The sequence below is a fragment of the Phalacrocorax aristotelis genome, chromosome 3, assembly GCF_949628215.1.
Source record: "Phalacrocorax aristotelis chromosome 3, bGulAri2.1, whole genome shotgun sequence".
Lineage (NCBI taxonomy): Eukaryota > Metazoa > Chordata > Aves > Suliformes > Phalacrocoracidae > Phalacrocorax > Phalacrocorax aristotelis.
The window spans coordinates 28,295,737-28,314,910 of NC_134278.1; the positions used below are offsets into that span (position 1 = coordinate 28,295,737).

General features: G+C 40.2%; 2 long non-coding RNA genes across 10 annotated transcripts in view; both read left to right on the top strand.

Annotated features, from left to right (window-relative positions):
* LOC142054447 (uncharacterized) overlaps positions 1–11,786 on the top strand; it is a 12,883-nt gene extending 1,097 nt beyond the window's left edge. For 2 of the 9 annotated variants that reach the window (XR_012659536.1, XR_012659528.1), the window contains exons 2-3: positions 721–3,106; positions 3,823–7,101. This is a non-coding gene — a long non-coding RNA (uncharacterized LOC142054447). The other 7 variants (XR_012659532.1, XR_012659531.1, XR_012659535.1 and 4 more) reach the window with 7 other exon arrangements.
* Positions 11,787–11,790: 4 nt separating this feature from the next.
* Positions 11,791–18,726, top strand: LOC142054448 (uncharacterized). Its single transcript, XR_012659537.1, has 2 exons — positions 11,791–16,790; positions 17,816–18,726. It is a non-coding gene; the product is annotated as an uncharacterized LOC142054448 (long non-coding RNA).
* Positions 18,727–19,174: the final 448 nt, after the last annotated feature.

Below are 19,174 nucleotides of genomic sequence, written 5' to 3' on the forward strand. Positions count from 1 at the left end.
ATTTGTTACCTGCCAAATACCAAAGTAATTATGTCGGAAATGCTTCTTATTGTATTTCCCAGGTTTCATCATGGGAGATGTGAGAAGCATGGCAGCGATTCTTCTCACCTAATAATTGTTGTAACCATTTGTATGGTATGGTCACCCTCAGATGCTGTTGAGTAGCCCGTGTGAACCCTCAGTTCCCTCCATTGGCTGGAAAGAGCCTGTTGCCACAGCTGTATAAGATTAGAGGAGGGATGCCCTGTCCTAAGTGCCCTGATTTAGGCAGTAAGTTAGTGACTGCTGTAAATAATTTCAGTTTTTAATCTTCTGTTCTTTAAAATCCATATATTGGGTGATGCTTTTTTGAAGCGTAAGGCTAGAACATGTGCTATGACCTGTCATATCGGTGATGCATGGATATTTCTTTGTGAAACCCGAACAATTCCAGCATGTCTTAGGGGTAGGTTGAGAGCAATTCAGGCAAATTTTCTTGTCATGTCCTACAAAGGAAAGAGAAGAATGGAGGAACTGATAGATTCACAGTTTTCAAGGCTTTAGCATATACGTGATGTGATGACTCGTGATGAAGTCAGCAAGCAGTGTGACTTGTTCGCAACTAAAAAATTGTATCTCTTTTCAATTTGTCTAAATTAAAATTCCAGTCACTGGACCTTACTACATCTTTTCACAGAGACTGACTAGCACCTACTCTTAGATATCTTTTTCCACTTGCAGGTACCAGGATGCACTAAGGAAGTCAGCAGTGAAACTTCTCAACAAACTGGATAACCCAAGCCCCATGAGACACCTATCATAATGCTGACTTTTGAGCATCTAGATCACTTTCTGTGATTATCAGGTACAAACAGTGTGTCATAAAATGACAAAGTAGCATTTCTAAATACAGTTATTTCTGTTAACTCTATAGAGACTGATTAAAAAATCAAAATAATTGATCTGTGTGCTCTATGGTTTTTCAGTAATAAAAATGCAGAGAAGAGAAATGGAAGTATTTGAGGAAAACATCAGGATTGAAACACTGAATATTAGATAATTTGGTTATATGTATTGAAGAATCATGTGTTACCTTAGTATTTGCTATAGCTTACTTCATCTGGAAATTAATTTGCCCAAAGAAAATGCTGAAAGTGTTTAAAGTTGTGTATATTCAGAGTTACTGATAAATCTGTATTAGCTGGGTTGTTTGTAGTAATGGACTTGCTTCTCTCTTCCTGCTCTTGCTACTTTAAGTGTGTATCCAGTGAATGAAATGTAATGGCTGCTGGAGAAAGCGGGATCTGCCACCAAGCAAGAAGAAAACAAAGATATTAATTGGGTAATCCCTTGAAAGCATTTCCCGGTATCACAGAAAATGTTTCTTTAACAGTTGACAGCAAAGGTACAGAGAGATAGCAGAGAAGGGAGGAACTGTATCAAAATTAGCAATAAGGAGCTTGAAATTAAATGTTCACTATGGCATTAGCACCATATTCCCCTGGAAAAGCAGGTTCTGAGTACTGCTTATCAATCTTTCATGTGATGGATCTCCAAATCAAAATTTCAGTGACCGGGGGCAAAATGAGGAGCGCTAGAAGTAGAAATTACCTGGGGATAAGAAAACAAACCAAACAGTCTTCTGATTTAAATTTGCTGCTGAAGGTAGCTGGAGAGAACGGCATTAATGATGAGCAGAAGGCGTAGGCAGTCAGATTTTTTATTAGTAATTAATTCCTTTATTTAAATTTGGCAGGATGTACAGACCCTTCTGAAGTATTTTGGAGAACACAGCGCTTACTGTAGTCAAGCAAACTATCAGTTTATTTTTACTTTATTCTCAGGGAATGTTGTTGATTGGAGCATTACATCTGAATTTCTAGAATTTGGAGTGATAGAAATGAGGTTCAAGTTCACAGCATTACATCTAGGCACCCGAGTTCATCTAAAACCATGCAACAGAGGTGAGAGGAGTTTTGGATATACTGCGGACTTATAGCTGGCCTGGAAATCAGTGGAGCAGAAGAATCTGAGTAACCTAGAAAGCTGTTACCTCTATATGTACATACAGGCATACATATATATATATACGCATGTGTACCTGACAGTATATGTGCATATGGGGACTGAAACATCTTATGAAAATGCATTTTTTTACTTCTCTGTATTTGTGAATAAACCTTTTGACAGCATTTCTGGGAAGAATTAAGCAGATAGAATAGAAACCAGATACAAGGAAGGTGACAATAATCCTGTGAAATTAAAAAGATTCCAATTAACTGGTTTCTTAAAACTGTGAAATGTCTAATAGGAAAAAAAAATGAAGTATCAGCAGCAGTCATTACTGTGGGGAAATTAGCTTGCTATCCAACAGGATAAAGTCAAAAGGTCTAAGAAGGTCAGAGGAAAGCAGACGATTCCATTGCTTTAGTCTTTAGAACTTGTTATGAAAATGCATACAATTAATTAAAACAAAGCTACCCAGAGACCTAAGCTGTGAAGAGTTTTTCTTGCTACCCACTGTCGTTGGTAAGTGTTGTTCAGACTTTCTGCAGAGCTGTATTTTAATCCTCATGTGAAATTAGAGGAAAATGTTCCTATGAAGTGCAAAACCTTCCTAATGAGAAACTAATCCCACTCAGGAACTGGAATTGCAGAGTACAATAAATTACAGTTAAATGAGGTCATTCTCAGAGGCAATTATGGGTTTTACAAAGATAGTAATTGAATTATTTTCTTCATAGGTAGATTGTCATTCATCAACATTTAGTGTCCCCACATTTTTCAAGTTCTCTTTTGAGTCACTGAAGGCTTTATAGGAAATGATGATTTAAGAAATACCTTGTGTGACCTTATCTATTTTGTGGCCTAATCTTGGCAGTCAGTAAGATGTATTTACCGGTGTAATAGGTTTTGAAACTTGCCCTGGCAGGAATTAGAGAAAAAAAGCCCATACACATGCGGATCCCTGTAGCTAGGTATGTAATGTGTTTTCCTGGTTGCCAGATTTTTATTATTTGATAATTTTTTTCAGGGACTGGAATAATTAATAACTGTCACATTAGTAGAAGTGGAAAAAAATCAGCTTTGTGTACAATGAGTCATATGCGTGCAAACTACTTTTGAAGTAAGTCAACATCTTATGTGAGACTGATGTAACCTTATTTTAAACCTGCTCTGTTAGACAGAAGGTGTTAATTTACTGTATTGAGTAGTCAGCATCTTTGTATCCTTATTTTTGGAAGCATTAGTTCTCCACGTTACAAATTTTGCGTGCTGACAGGTGTCCTTTTGCTTGTTGCTAGAAAGCAGTTTAAATGTGGACTGCCACATTATGTGCTGTTATTCCAGTTCAGTCTGTGACGTTTAGCCCATTTCAGGCAAAAAATGCCATGAAACAAGCTAAATATTTGAGATGATCATAAACCAATTTCGTTTCAGGCCATGTATTTCTGAAATCAAGACACTGATAATCACCATATGAATAAAGCTTTGAAATGTTGCACTACTACAAAACCACACAAGTATTTGAGGAAAATGTTGCAGTGATCTACCACAGTCAGGAAGAGACTTGTATTTACTATACGTTACAAAATTGTCTATGTGATATCTCATCTGGTTTCTGCTGTGAAATGCCATCTGTCTTGTACCCAAAATCTATGGAAAAGTAACTGCTGAACTCTGTAACAAAGAGATTGTGGATAAATATTTTGAGATTAGTTCAGATCTGTAGGTATTTTGCATTATTAACTTGACATATTTATGTACACATACAGTTATCTTTTAGCAGAACATATAACAAAGTATGCAATTATTAAGATGTTACCTTTTTGATATTTGCAGTTAAAGAAGACCTGTAAGATATTCGTGATGCTGTGACCAGCCACTGGTAGATCATATGGCAGACGGTACCTAATAAAGCAATTACATCTTAAACTTCGTAGCACTGTGATATGAAGGTGTCCTACTATACTAGTTTATAGGCGAAAATGTTTTACATATCAAATAGGATGCTTTTGGCAGAGGTGAAAATGCTTTACTTAGATTCTTAGAGAAATGTGGAGTTGCTTTTCCCCATGGTTAAGCCAGAGAAAGGTCATTTAGTACTTTTGGAAATATCTATTCAAGAAATCAGAAATCACAGTGGAGGGAAAAAAAAGCCTGAAACCCAGGAAACCGTAAGTGACTCCTAAACATCAGCTCAAAGACTTACTTTTCCTGTTTTCTCTCTCACATTCATACATTGCTTATTTATATTTTATGTCCAGTTACGGCGGAGGCGGGGTTAGAGGTCATACCTCAGTATTCATTTCAGATGTTCATGTGCATTGCCACATCACTACAAATCTCAGGAAAGCTCACAAGTTATTCTCCCCAAATGCCTGTTGGAGTCAGCTGTATGGCTTAACCTTTCAATGGAAAATATACATTGATAAAATCGGTGTCAACTGAAATGTCACTGAGAAGAGTAGGAAATTACTGCATAGCTTTTCACTGCAATGCATTGTAACCTGGTAAAGCACTGCAGCTTGCCTTACACACATAGGTCGTCTATAGCTCCTGTCAACAGTGGAATTGACTTTCTCTGCCAGAGGCTCTGCTGAAATGAATACAGCTCACGCATAACTTCCTAGTGGCATGGTGAGTCATTGAATTTCTGCTAAACAAACAGACCATAGCTTCAGAGGAAGCTGTAAGTAACTAATACGTGGAAATCCACCGTTGACTGACATGTCAAAACAATTTGGGTTGTAAAAAATAATCCCTCATCTGATATCAGTTTGGTTAGGAATTGTATTTAGCCAAGCATAATTATATGGTTATTTGGCTAGATTAGAGATGAGATTTCTTTACCTTGAAAATGTGAGGGTTTGTACATGAGGGTATCACCAGATCCAAATTCCAAGTCTACCTCTTAGCAGTAGCATTTGGGGATACACTGCAATTCCTAACTTCTCCTAAGTCCACAGGGACACAGCACCCAGATAATATTGCTTATATCCACTATTAACAAATTCACCTTTGTAAATTCTGCTTTCAGAAAATTGAAAGAACCTGTTCTTCAAGACCAAGTTGTATTTTGAGACTCCACTATTATGCTAAACCCCTTTCTTCTGACATGGCATCTATTACATGAGGTGTCTGTCCCATATGGGCCCAGTAATAAAAAAAAAGCCTTGTGTGTTTTCCCCAGTCCGTTCCATACACTCTTGCTCCCAGAGTATACTGAGGGTTTCGGTTTTATTACTGGATTACTTTTCAAGATTTCCTCCCCCTAGAAAGGCTAATGAAACTCAGTAAGTGCCAATGTGTTTCTGGAAAGTCTGAACAGTTGGGATAAGGTTTGTCTTTTAGATCTTTGCTGCAGTAAAGCCTTCAGTAATAAAAGCAAAGACATATTAAGCTCCATAAATAAAATATTCTCAAAAATCAGTAGGATGTTCTTCAGGAAAAGACTTTTAAATGGGCAACTCTAACAATGTTATACTGAATATCTGCACTGCCCTGAAGGAAGAATAAAAGTAAAATGTACTAGCCAAATGGCAAGGATCAAGAGCCCAATGTATCTCTTTCTCATTATATGAGGTTTTTAAAAGGTGACTGGGAGACTGGGGAGTGGATTTTTATTGTAGAGTGGCAGGAGAAAATTAAAAAATGGCTCTATTAAATGCTCTCATGAACTTAATTAAGAGACGTATAGTGAAGTGCTTAATCTGGCTAGCTTTTATAGCAATAGTAAGTCTTTTAAAAAGTGAATAAAAGAGAAAAAAAGAAATATTGCATCTACATGTTGTGTGGGGAGAAGCTGTGGCATAAAGAGGACCGATTATCTTGAAACTTCATGTGTAGAAAATTAAATAGATTATTTCTGGTGGCTACTTTAGATTTAGAACTTTGCTGTTTTATCTTGCAATAACAATAATTTTTGTGCTGCTTATTTTCATGCCTATTTACTGATACTTGATACCTTCAGGTAAATATCAATCTTCCTTGGTAACCTCCTTGTGCTTCCAGAGTGCCTATTCCTGCTCATCACTTAGACGCCAGCCACTAAACACACTCAGTAACAGTATTGACTGTCTTTTCACAATGTTTATATGTAAAGAAGAATCTCTGACAACTGAAGCAAAATATTTACATCACTTTAAAGACTAATAAATCCATTAGAAATAGTTTAAGGAAGTTGGGGCAGGTGGTGGCATTTCTGTAAAGAAAGAAATCAATGAGTTGCATTTATATGATAAACAAATGCATTATTCTGCGGGAGGTGGAATTAGGGAGGTGGTGTAGGTAAGCTTGATTTGGATGGGAAGGTTGAAATCAGTTAGGCAAGTTTGGTTTTCAGTATCACAAGCCAGAAGGGAAAATATGGAATTTGAAAATCTCTTTTTTTAACATTGAATTTTGCTCCTGACAAAAGGTTTAAAACAGGGTTTATGTATTTAGGTAAAGTAGATTCAGATTATCAAATGTCATTATCAATTGGAAAAGACCAACTTAAAAAAAAGAAAATACAAAAAGATTACAAAAATGGAAAAAGATATTATGAACATGCTAATAAAGCTATTTAATTGGCAAACCCCTTTTTGTTATGTTTCATAGTGTCAGCAAATGAAGATTTTATATTCTCCCTAATGTTTAAGTAAACTGAGAACTAGTAAAAAAGATGCGTATGTGAGACAGAGAGTCTTTGCTTTACTTAAACATTATGAGGTTTATTACAAAATCTTCAATCACTTAAGGATTTTCTTTGCTGGCATACTCTAGAGAAATAAAGACCATAATTTTGACAATGTGACAAGCTGTGGTTTAGCCCCCATTATGCAGAAGCTTAAATTCTGTCAGAAAAAAAAAAAAAAAAGCAACTTTTGTTCAGTGGGCTGATAAACACCATTAACTCCTAGGGAGTTAATGCTCAGCTTCAGTGGAAGCTGAGCAGGGACTCTGCCACCGAGGAGCTGTCTGTTATTTGTGTTCATCAGCCCTGGGCCCAGAATCCTCCCCGCCTGCCCATAAATATGGACACCCAAACCAGGAACTCTTTATATATGTGTCAGAAAAAGACAGGCATACAGCAATTCCAGTAACATTCAAAATTGTTCTGTTGGTCTGCTTACTCCCTCCATAGATTACAGAATCATAGAAAGGCTGAGGCTGGAAAGGATCTCCAGAGGTCATCTGGTCCAACCCCCGAGATCAAGCAGGGCCACCTAGAGCCAGTTGCCTAGGACTGTGTTCAGATGGGTTCTGAATATCTCAAAGAATGGAGACTCCACAACCTCCCTGGAAAACCTGTGCTGGTGCTCAGTCACCCTCACTGTGAAGTAGTGTTTCCTGATGCTCAGAACCTCGTGTGTTTCAGTTTGTGCCCATTGCCTCTGGTCCTGTCACTGGGCACCACTGAAAAGATCCCAGCTCTGTCCTCTTTGCACCCTCCCTTCAGGGATTCATATGAATTGGTAGGTAACATTCTGTGTGAGGCTTCCCTTCTCCACACTGAACAGTCCCAGCTGCCTCAGCCTTTCCTCATATGAGAGATGCTCCAGTCTCTTAATCGTCTTTGTGGCCCTATGCTGGTGTCTCTCCAGTATGTCCATCTCTCTCGTGTAGCGGGGAGCCCAGAACTGGCCACAGCACTCCAGGTGTGGCCCCACCAGTGCTGAGAGAGGGGAAGATCACACCTCTCTACTTACTGGCAGCACTCCTCCTAATGCAGCCCAGGATAACGTTAGCTCCTTTGTGGCATGGGCACACTGCTGGCTCATGATTGACATTTTGTGTCCACCAGGGCACCCAGGTCCTTTTCTGCAAAGCTGCTTTCCAGCTGGTCCAACCCCATCACATGTTCGTGCCTGGGGTTGTTCTTCCCCAGATGCAGGACTTTTCACTTCCCTTTTTTGAGCTTCATGGTGTTTCTGTCAGCCCATTTCTTATTTATAAGAAATTTATAAGAAACAGAGAAATAAGAAATACATTTTCTATAAATAAATTATTTAGGTAATGAAAGATTATAGAGGAAGGATGTATTTGTTCTATTTGCCTTTCGCTGGTGCAGAACACCTATGCCTAAGTCATTCCTGATAGACATTTGTCCAGTTTTAACAAGCTCCAGTAATGAAAACTTGGCAAGTCCGCCTGGGCATTTCTTTACTTTTTCCTGATGTCTACCCTGAAATTTTCCTTGCTGTGATCATTGCTTTTCCTTCATGATGGTTTTTGAAAATCATCAGGTTCCCACTCTTCCCTATCAGCCTTCTCATTATTAAGCTAAACAACCCCACTTTATTATATCTTTGGGATTTTAGATCTTTGATTATACTTGTTGTTGGACTCTCCAGTTTTTATGCATCCTTCTTGAAATGTGACAACCAGCTGCAAAACCATATTCATGGCCTCACTTGTGGACCTGTGATGTGGGCTTTTGGTGAAGGCTCCTACTGAAATTCCTCCTCCCACCCCTCCAAAAAAATGCAAAAAAGAAGCTGAACTACCTTGAGCTGAACAGCCGTGCAAAAGACTCATTCTGCTTACCAAATTCAGTGAAGCTTCATCCAACTTTCATCATAACAATGCAAAAGACAGAGACCTGGGGTTTGGTTTGGTCTGCAGTAGAAAATCTCAAGCTTACTTCCTGTATATCTAAAATAATATGTATCAGCTAACTGTGATTTCAAGCTGTGCCTATGTAACATCGTCTCTTTGCAGTCCATCTGCAGAGAACTTCATATGTACGCTGCATAAAAGCAAGGGTGGGCATCCAGTTTATATTTATAATTTTGACTACCTCTGTGCTCAGCAGAAGGAGGGAGGACTCCTGGAGGGTGATTCATCTTGGGATAAACTAAGTACCAAAAATACACTGGAGATCTGTTGCTGTCTAAGACCTCTCTCTCCCTCCAGTAACAACTGAGGCAGCCCAGTCAATTAGCTTAAATTAGACACTTAACCTTTAGATGGCTAAATGAGGTGAGTGAAAGTAATTAGCAACAATATTCTGTTTCAGAAATTCTCATTACCACTGCAAAAAATCACTACTGCAAAAGATGACCTCATGAAATATCCAGCTGACTGCTTTGTCCGGTGTAACTGAACAAAAATGCTTGTAAAAACAAAATAGGCACAGTTGTGGTCTATCTACTCAATAAACTGTACACACACGTTGCAACTTATGATCTGTGGTGAATCTGCTAAAAATGCCAAGGGTTGAATCACTGCAGTATGAGCAAATTGGGTGGTAGGAATTGGCTGGTTTTGCAGAGATTAAAAAATAATGTAAAACATCATGTTGAGAAAGATTTGCTTCAGTCAGGCATCTGCAGCACAGACTCAGAAATGTGCAACTTCTCTCAGTTTACACAATCATCTCCAGTGTTTTATACAACACATAACCCGTGGATTTGATTGTTCAATAACTCACTGAGGTTAAGAGTCCAGTGTATTTCAGAAATAAGTGCACATCCGTTCTTACGGTCCCTGTTTTGAGTTGGTTTGTTTGGGCATGTGTAGCCATACCCTGTGATCTTCTACAAGCAGGATATGCACAACTTACAAGTATTAAGCAAGTGCTTATTGACTCACGCGAAAAATAGCTTGGATTTAATGACCTCTTAGGTTAAGGACTAATGCACTCACTGCTCCAGATATGGCTCCCAAGGTCTTCGCTGCCCAGCCAGGCGTCAGTCACAACGGGGAGGGCGGGCTGGTCCCACAGCTCCCCGCAGTGGATGCACAGGACTGCTGAGCTGCCACCTACTGTCAGCTCCACTGACACTCATGACACTGGTGACTTGACTAGTCCCTAGGCCAACAAGCCTCCCTCTCTATTTTAATTCAGGATTATTCACCTTTCCATGCCTGGGTTTTCCCTCCTGAATCCTTGAGCTGCTAACAAGGCTGTCATGCCAATACCTCTAATTTTTATTTTTCTTGTCTCTGTACAGACTCACAGCTCATTTTCGGCAGTCTGAGCAGAGGTTGTGTAGCGGTGGTGTCAGAACTGGCCCATGGATCCTTGGTGCACAGACTGCTGAAGCCCTGGTGATGGGGAAAGCTTGCAGCAGGGTACAGAAAGAAATGGACAGGGTTCACTAAGCAGGTTATACGTTATTAAGGTGATGGGAGAGAGTGAATTTGGAAAGGGCGTATGATGCCATTCTTCAGGGCATGCAGCAGCTAAAAGCAAAACCAGGAAGAAACTATCCTTATATATCAGTTCTCCCATAACTGCATATCTCATAGATTCTGTGGAAATTTCCTTTGCAGCATCTGGTACCAATCACTGTCAGAAACAGATCACATTAAGTAGATGCTCGGGCTGCTCCTGTATTTGCAGCTCCTGCGCTTTGTATAGATGCATATATGTGTGTAAGAAGACCTACAACCAACCTATGTTCTGCATTGCCCTGATGTTAGTGTGTAGAGAGGTGCGGAAAGTGATTGTGAAAGATGTATCAATGGCTACTGATGGTTTTCAACAAATAGTTTGACTTTTCATTTATCAACATTACAGATTGAAAACTACCCGCTTTTACTTCATTTGTAGAAGATATCTACCTGTTCACATTTTTATATCACATTTCTATATAACTGGTGTCCTTGGTGATGGTTGCTATGAAAGAATATTGGCACTTTAATCCAATGTCCCAGTGCTAGTGCACAGTGGTCCTCTTGCTTTAGATTTGTATTTTCTACTTTAGTAGCTTTAGATTTCTTTCAGTACCAAGGCTCTTCACCTAGTGACTGGTTATCAGCCACCTTAGCATTGGTAGGAGTTAATTTTTATCTTTCCTATTTATTATATTGGCTTTCCTTTTAGAGCTTGTCTCTCTTGCATTTGAAATATATAAGAAATTGATCTCTCTCCTAAAACATCACATAGCTCAAACGTTTTCTGAAAGAAAAATGTCAAGAGGACACGTTTTTGTTACATAGGAAAAGGACTCAATATTGAATGTTTTCCTTCATGTGTGAATTTGTAATAGTTAAAGCTAATGTTACCTTCATGGTAGAATAAGTATGGTAATGCAAAAATGATGCCTATGAGAAGCCAACAGACTGGATTGAATTAACCCTGGCTCTCATCCAGGGAACAACCTTGTTTCTCAATAAGAGGGTTTCAGAAGCACCACATTTGATCCTTTTTATTTGTATGTGACTAATTTTCCTCTTTGCCTCCCTACAAACAGGAGATAAATGTTTATGTTTTTCAGATCAATATAACAGTAATGAAGAAAATACCTTCAGGCAAAAATCAGGGTAAAGTCTCACTGTGAACCCTGGAAAATTCCAGGCTAGAACAAGCCTCACACGACATTGATGAGTGTGATCAGGAAGGTGTGGTTTAGACCTAAGGACTAAAAATCCTGTGGACTTTTCTGTTTCCTTGAGCACTGCCTTCAGATCAGCAGCCTCTGCACTACTCTGAGGTAGCTGGGACATCTGGAGATCTTGCGTGAAACTGCTAAATAGATGTGGATAGGCATATTGAGGAAATTAAGAGGATAAGCTGTCTGGAAGCTAGGACAAATGGGTATGATCTGGTAACTAGAACTGAAGATTGTTTGAAGGTGGTATTTTGGGGCAAGGACTATGAGTAGGCATGGAGGTTCAGGTTGCTAAGGCTCCTAATGTGAACTGGAAGTCCAAGGGGGAGTAGGGTTCAGTTGCAGAAGGAGCCTGAGTCTTCAAGCTTACACGGCTGCTCCATCTTTTCTTCTTACAACTTCATGGCAGGGATCCAGCATGAGAAGCAAGGAGACAGGAATTGTTTGTCTATTCATAGCAGCTCCACATACCTTGAAAACTGGAATACTCAGGATACTGCTATCCACCTCTGTGTGCTGTGCCTCTCACTCAGTTGCATTGGAACAACTGTTTGTGTGCTCACAATGTAAATTGGGTTATGAACTGAACTATGTTCAAAAAACCACTGTTTTTTTTTCTTAATTGCAAATCAGTTCCCTGATCTGCTTCACAGCATGGCACATCATCACACAGAGATGTGAGAAAATGCCTATGCTAGCATCACTGCTGAATTTATCATAATGTGAAACTATAGTGTGTGAAACCATGTGAGATATGGAATATTCTATAGAACTGAATTCTGGTAGTCATAACTTTAAGGACCTTACAATAAAATACCTTCTGTAAGACATACAAGAGAACAGAGAAAGCAGTATTGTGACAAAAAGTCCTGTTTTTTTCTCACTAGAAACAATGTTAAATTTGCAAGATGGGCACCAGATCACCTACCAGCATTGTCCCCATTCGGTAGAATCATAGAATCATTTAGGTTGGAAAGACCTTTAAGATCATCAAGTCCAACTGTTAACCTAGCACTGCCAAATCCACCACTGAACCACGTCTCCAAGCACCACATCTACACATCTATTAAATACCTCCAGGGATGGTGACTCAACCACTTCCCGGGGCAGTCTTTCAGTGAAGAAACTTTTCCTAATATCCAGTCTAAACCTTCCCTGGTACAACTTGAGGTAATTTCCTCTCATCCTAATACTTGTTACTTGGGAGAAGAGACCAACCCCCACCTTGCTACAACCTCCTCTCAGGTAGGTTGTAAGGTCTCCCCTGAGCCTCCTTTCCTCCAGGCTAAACAACCCCAGTTTCCTCAGCCACTCATAAGACTTGTGCTCCAGACCCTTCACCAGATTCATTGCCCTTCTCTGGACACGCTGCAGCACCTCAATGTCCTTCTTGTAGTGAGGGGCCCAAAACTGAACAGAGTATCCAAGGTGCGGCCTCACCAGTGCGGAGTACAGGGACCTGATCACTTCCCTGGTCCTGCTGGCCACACTATTCCTGATACAAGTCAGGATGCTGTTGGCCTTCTTGGCCACTTGGGCACACATGCAATATTTTGTGGTGAAGACAGGGGCTCATTATTTGAGTAGCAAATACTGTCCACACAGCTGATCTCTGCTGACTGCCTTTGCAGACTGTTGCTAATGTAATTGCAGAAGAATTCTCTGTTTGAGTTGGCAGCTGGTAATGGTGGTGAATGATTCCTTCTAATAAATGTAGATTCCAAATAATATCGATAGAAACCAAATAATACAGACTGATAAACACCTCAAAGATGGTAAACATTCAACATATTGCCTGAAAATTGGCAGCTAAGTAGATGAAAGAGACCTAGATACATGGATGTGTTCCCCAGAGGCAAGATAGCAGAAATCATCTGTCACTTTTGATAGCCACTACTTAGCTTAATCGGTGTCCAGGCTATGCTCAGCACATGCACTATCTCCTGTCAGTGACGAAGAAAAGAGGAACCTAGGAAGCAAAGTGGGGGAAGAGGGTTAGGTTATTGTGTGTAAAAGAGGGTTGTAGGCATGCTAGGGGAAAGAAAAGATGATGATCCATAAAAAGACAAATTGTATGTGTTCTCCTGATCATGGAATAAGTGCTGTACCTCTAATGCCATAGAGCATTCAGGAATTATGCCAGGTCCCAGATGTTTCAGGGAGATCTTCTTTATTCAATGATCTGTTCCCACAGCCTATGTGGGTCACTTTCCATTCCCAGCTGGAACAAAGCTACTCAGAAATCCAGCCCTCTAGGCCACTAGCAGGCACTGCTAGCTTTATAGCTACACCAAGCTGGAATTAATTGTTTTGCAACACCTGTGTGGAGTAACAGGGACGGAAGGGAATGGATAATGTGGTTTGTTACCTTTTCCCTTCTGTTTTTAGTTTATTTAAATTCTCAAGTGGACCTAAAATTCTGGAAATAGTGTTATTAGCACCTGTGACAAATACAAGATACACTATCTTGTCAGGTTTGCTCTCCTCAACTTTTGGTCTGCTTATCTACAGTTATAATTGCAATGAATAAGCCAAAAACTGAGATGAGAACCTGGGCAACCATGTCACACTTTAATGAGCTGAAACTGTTTTAGATATCATATCCCTGGCAAAACCTCAGCCTGAATATGAGAGTGTTGCCTCAAAATGTTCTCCCAGCTGACTGCCAAAGGCTTTTTCTGTATTAAATGAGACCCCCAGCACTTGATCTACTTTTACATAAATTTAAATCCTGACTTTTTTGTGGCTCATGTAGTACTGCTGTTATCATCCTAGTTTCTGTGTCTGTAGTCCAAAATAGTCATAGCTTGTCTGTATGGTTTATTTTGTTTTAAATGTTTCTGGTCATGATCCTTACATTTAAAAAAAATTCCTTAACTCTTTTTAAAACTTTCAGGAATTATTAAAATAGAAAGAAATGAAAAAAATGTAAACTATTAGCAATTAATTTATCCTTTTTTTTTTTCTTTCACTTTTGGCAACAAAATTAGGTAAGATATATACATAGTTCTTGCTGCAATCTGCAAGGGACTTAGAAGTAACTGTTTTTATTAGTATGGCAAAAGAGATAAAACTGATGGATTTGTAAGAGCTTAGTTTTATAAACTTTGCTTCAAATTGAGTATTTAATTTGACAACAGTCTCTAAGGACATTTAAATACCCTTTTCCTTAAAATAATGTATTGTTCAAAGGTTAGAATTTTGGGATTTTGATGGAGTAAGCCTCATAATGCAAATAATACCAACCATGAACTGATGCTGTGCTTCTTAAGCTACTTCTTCTGCATTAAGAAATAGCAATACTTTGCCTCCCAGGGTCAGAATGTGTCTTTACAATATTAGTCACAGAACTTATTGCATATCAAACCATTATTGGTGCATTTTGAGATGTCAATGCCACGACATCATTCAGACATGCAGGTTTGCGCGTGTGTAATGAATTGGTTCTCCAAGAGTGTGGCTCCTCGAGTCCACTGCAATATTAACAATGAGAAGGAAGAAAGGTAATTTGCTGCCTTTGTACAAACGTTCTCAGCTAAAAATGTATCCAGCATAAATAAAGCTTTTTTTTTTTTTAATAAAAAAGCCAGTTTCAGAGAGCTGAAGAAATCTGAGTAACTCGGCTATAGTCAGGCTTGTGTAGCGAGCACAGCTGGGCTCCAGACACTGACTCATTCTCCAATTACCACTACCCAGCTTTTTTTCCGACAGGCTCTCTTCGGCCAATAAATCTTCCAGCTTTCTATAATATACTGTCAGGCTGAGGTCATGTCAATGTAGACATAAAAACTAAATCTATGTTCACACCCATAAGGAAGAAAATAAGGCAAGAAATTTGGAACTAACTAGCACCAATAAAAGCAAATAAACAACTGGGAAACATACAGACAACTTTAGAACTTCTTTGTACAGATCACAGGGGAAATACTCTGCATCTGTGTTAACCAGGCTTCCCTCTCTAAGTCTTCTGTATTGCTGTTGCAAGCAGGAGAGGAAGGCAATTTATATGAAAGGCTACCCTTAGTTAAAAGCAACAAGACAACAAAATTTGACTTTGTAAGATGTTACAGCCAAACTATAGGGAAAAAAACCCTACCTTTTGGTAAATATAAGAAAATAAACAGTGGTGTCTACCAGCCCCAGTGTTGCTGTCTTATGTGAATAATTATTGATTTGAAGGACCATTTGCAATGTCTTGCTGCAAATTGCAGATATGTAATGTGTTGTACATTCTTGTGACCACAGCGTGTGGGCTTTACTAAGTTTTGGCACAGCCAGATCTCCCTTTTACTTCAAGTTTACTCCAGAAAACTTGGATTTCAGTTTATCTGGAAGATCCTAAGATCCACTTTTTCCCAAACCAGGTATCTTAAAACAATTTTAGTTGTACGGATCCATACAGTAGATAAAAGTCTATGGCCTGTCGTACATAGTCAATTTAAATATATTTCCTTCTGGCTCTGAAAGTCTATTAAAAAACAAAGCAGAAAAAAGTATATCATAGAGCATATTTTATTTTTTCTAATTGTGAGACCAGTCTCTTTCTGTAGGCCACCAGCAAGCACCTTACAGTCAATCACAATTTAAAATAGACAATTGTCACTGATGGAAAATGATCTGTCAATCACAAAAACAATATAGAAATTATACTTTGAATTTCCAGAGCGATCTTATTTTCTAAGGAGTTTTTACAGATATCCAAAGATTCTAGCCAACTGACTTCTTAGTCCTATGCAGCATGGGAAAGATAATATCCCAAAGTTAAAATATGGCTGACAAACAGGATAGGAGAGAGTCCCAACAGCAAAACCAAATTGATATAAAAATTTGGTTGGTTTTGCAAAATCTCAGCCAGACATTTTTTTCAGTCTTTTCAAAGATAAAAAATCTCAGGGAGAATGATTTTCTGACATTTTCTTTGGCTACTACTGAAAACTCATCTATATTCAGGTTGTTACACTTGAACTTTGAAGAGTCTGTCATGGCAACCTTAAAAAAAAGTTAGTGACTTCAGCTTTAGCTTACTGAGGGGCACAAGTGAATGCAGCTATTTTTACACCAGGCTCTGAGGAAAATGCTCCATAGAAGCCATACAAGTAAAACACTATGAAGAAGGGTAAATGAAGTGGGAAGTTATGCTAGTCTTTTGCCTCCAAAGCCAATAATCTGTAAGAGAAAATGTATTTGTAATTATCTAAAATGTCATTACCTCCCTCTGCTCCTTTTCATACATCGCATCACCAAATTTTCAGAAAAGCCCTTTGTCCAATGTGTTCCTTTGAATTTCAGTACTGTCAGGAGACTGCGCCAGGAGGTGCAGATGTGCCGCTGTTGCCTACTTGGCCTATGCCTCCATTTGGAGGGGCTGGGAGGTGGTAGCTCTGCTCCTCTTCCTGGGACAGTCTGAACACCTTGGATGGCAAAGCTGAGATGGAGCCAGAACGAAGAACTGCTGAATGGGGAGAGCCTAGAGATGCAGATAAGCAGGTTAGTAAGTGTGACACTGGTGAAAAGAAGTGTGGAAGGAAATGGGCCTGGCTATGGGGCTGCAAGTGAGGGAAAGAAATGAACTGCTATGGCATTAGCCGGGACACCAGGCTGGTTGGGGATGGGAGTTACTACTATTACTCCAACTACTGAATTACTGCTACCTACAAATGAGGGATGTCCACATATCTGGAGCTGAGGAATCTGTACAGGCAGTAGCACAAGTGTTGCCTATGCAGGAGACAGAGTGGGGGAAGGAAATACTGGAGGGGATAGGGAAAATGAGCATCACTAGTTCCTGGGGCCCAGAAACCATCAGAGTGAACTTGAGATGTTGTAAGTGAACTGGGACAGCAGATGAGGGGACAGGGGGTAGGGATGGCAGCCTAATCGGCATACTTCTGAGGACACCTGGGACTGTCCCTCCCTTTTTGAGACTGCCTGCTGTGTACTCCCCTCCAACAGCTTTGGCTTTCTCAGTGCCCTGTGTAGAATTTGCAGGCTGCTGTGGGCATACAAAGCAAAACTGAGATGTTCCCAGGCCTGTAAATAAAATAACGCACTTGGCTGTATTCCCTGAGAGTATTGCCTGCTCCCCCCTGCAAGGCAGTAAGACCAGTCGGCGTTGGATGAGGAGGTGTAACACGGAGGCTGTGCTGCCTGCTCACCACTTGCCACCACGGGGCTACTGGCAGCTCTGCCACTGCCATAAAACTGTGATTTGTTGTAGTAAATTCTCTGTTCACCTCTGTGCAGGAGGTGCCTGAGAGATGATACAGTGGATGTTTAAAACCTAAGCGTGAATTATTGTCAGAGAAGAGCACATTTCTAGATATCTGATTTTCTCATTGTCCTTCTCATTCCATTAAATCTTCAACGAATTGGACTTTTTAATCAAAACCAGATACAGTTTTTCTTTTATTACTCTTCTGATATATTTAGTTTTTTCTACTAACAAATATATTATTGTTATGTAGTATTTGTATACCATATAAGGTTTTGTCCTATGTTGTTTTTTGTACTAGTGCATTGGGTTTGCATGGCAAGGTTTTGGTGGGGGTGGGCTGCAGGGATGGCTTCTGTGAGAAGTTGCTAGAAGCTTCCCCCACATCCAATAGAGCCAGCGCCAGCTGGACCTGCCACTGGCCAAGGCTGAGCCCATCAGCAATGGTGGTAGTGCCTCTAGGATAACATATTTAAGAAGCAGGGGAAACTGCCACAACAGCAGCTGGAGAGAGGAGTGAGAACATGTGAGAGAAACAGCCCTGCAGACACCAAGGTCAGTGAAGAAGGAGGGGGAGGAGGTGCTCAAGGTGCAGGAGCAAAAATTCCCCTGCAGCCCCTGGTGAAGGCCATGGCGAGGCAGGCTGTCCCCTGCAGCCCAGGGAGGTCCATGGTGGAGCAGATATCCACCTGAAGCCCTTGGAGGACCCCACGCTGGAGCAGGTGGATGCACCTGAAGGAGGCTGTGACCCTGTAGAAAGCCCATGCTGGAGCAAGCTCCTGGCAGGCCCTGTGGACCCGTGGAGAGAGGAACCCACGCCAGAGCAGGTTTGCTGGCAGGACTTGTGACCCCATGGAAGGGACCCACACTGGAGAAGTTCATGAAGAACTGCAGCCCATAGGAAGGACTCATGTTGAAGAAGTTTGTGGGGGACTGTCTCCCATGGGAGGGACCTCACGCTGGAGCAGGGGAAGAGTGTGAGGAGTCCTCCACTGAGGATGAAGAAGCAGCAGAGACAACGTGTGATGAACTGACTGCAACCCCCATTCCCTGTTCCCCTGTGCTGTTGGCAGGGAGGAGGTAGAGAATTTGGGAGTGAAGTTGAGCCTGGGAAGAAGGGAGGGGTGGGGGAAAGGTTTTTTAAGATTGAGTTTTTATTTCTCATTACCCTACTCTGATTTGATTGGCAATAAATTTAATTAATTTCTCCAAGTTGAATCTGTTTTGCCTGTGACAGTAATTGGTGAGTGATCTCTCCCTGTCCTTACCTCAACACATGAGCCTTTCATTAGATTTTCTCCTCTGTCCAGCTGAGGAGGGGAGTGATAGAGCAGCTTGAGTGGGCACCTGGTGTCCAGCCAAGGTCAACCTACCACAAATAGCCTCATCTCTCTACTGTGTGTACAACTTATAGGGATACATGCAATATTATTAATTTGTTGTACATGGTTGATTCTTTCTCTCATACTCTTACCAGAGGGAGAATTGTATGTGAAGCTTAGTGCTTTGTTGCTGCATGTTATTGTTTTATTTTTAAAAGCATTTCTTTTTATTTAACAGTTTGTATTTATGATATAGAAAGGAAGGCAAAGACACTCCTGTGTTTGAAGTGAAAGCACAGAAAACTGCCTCCCAAGCCCCTGTCGTCTTTACTTTGTTA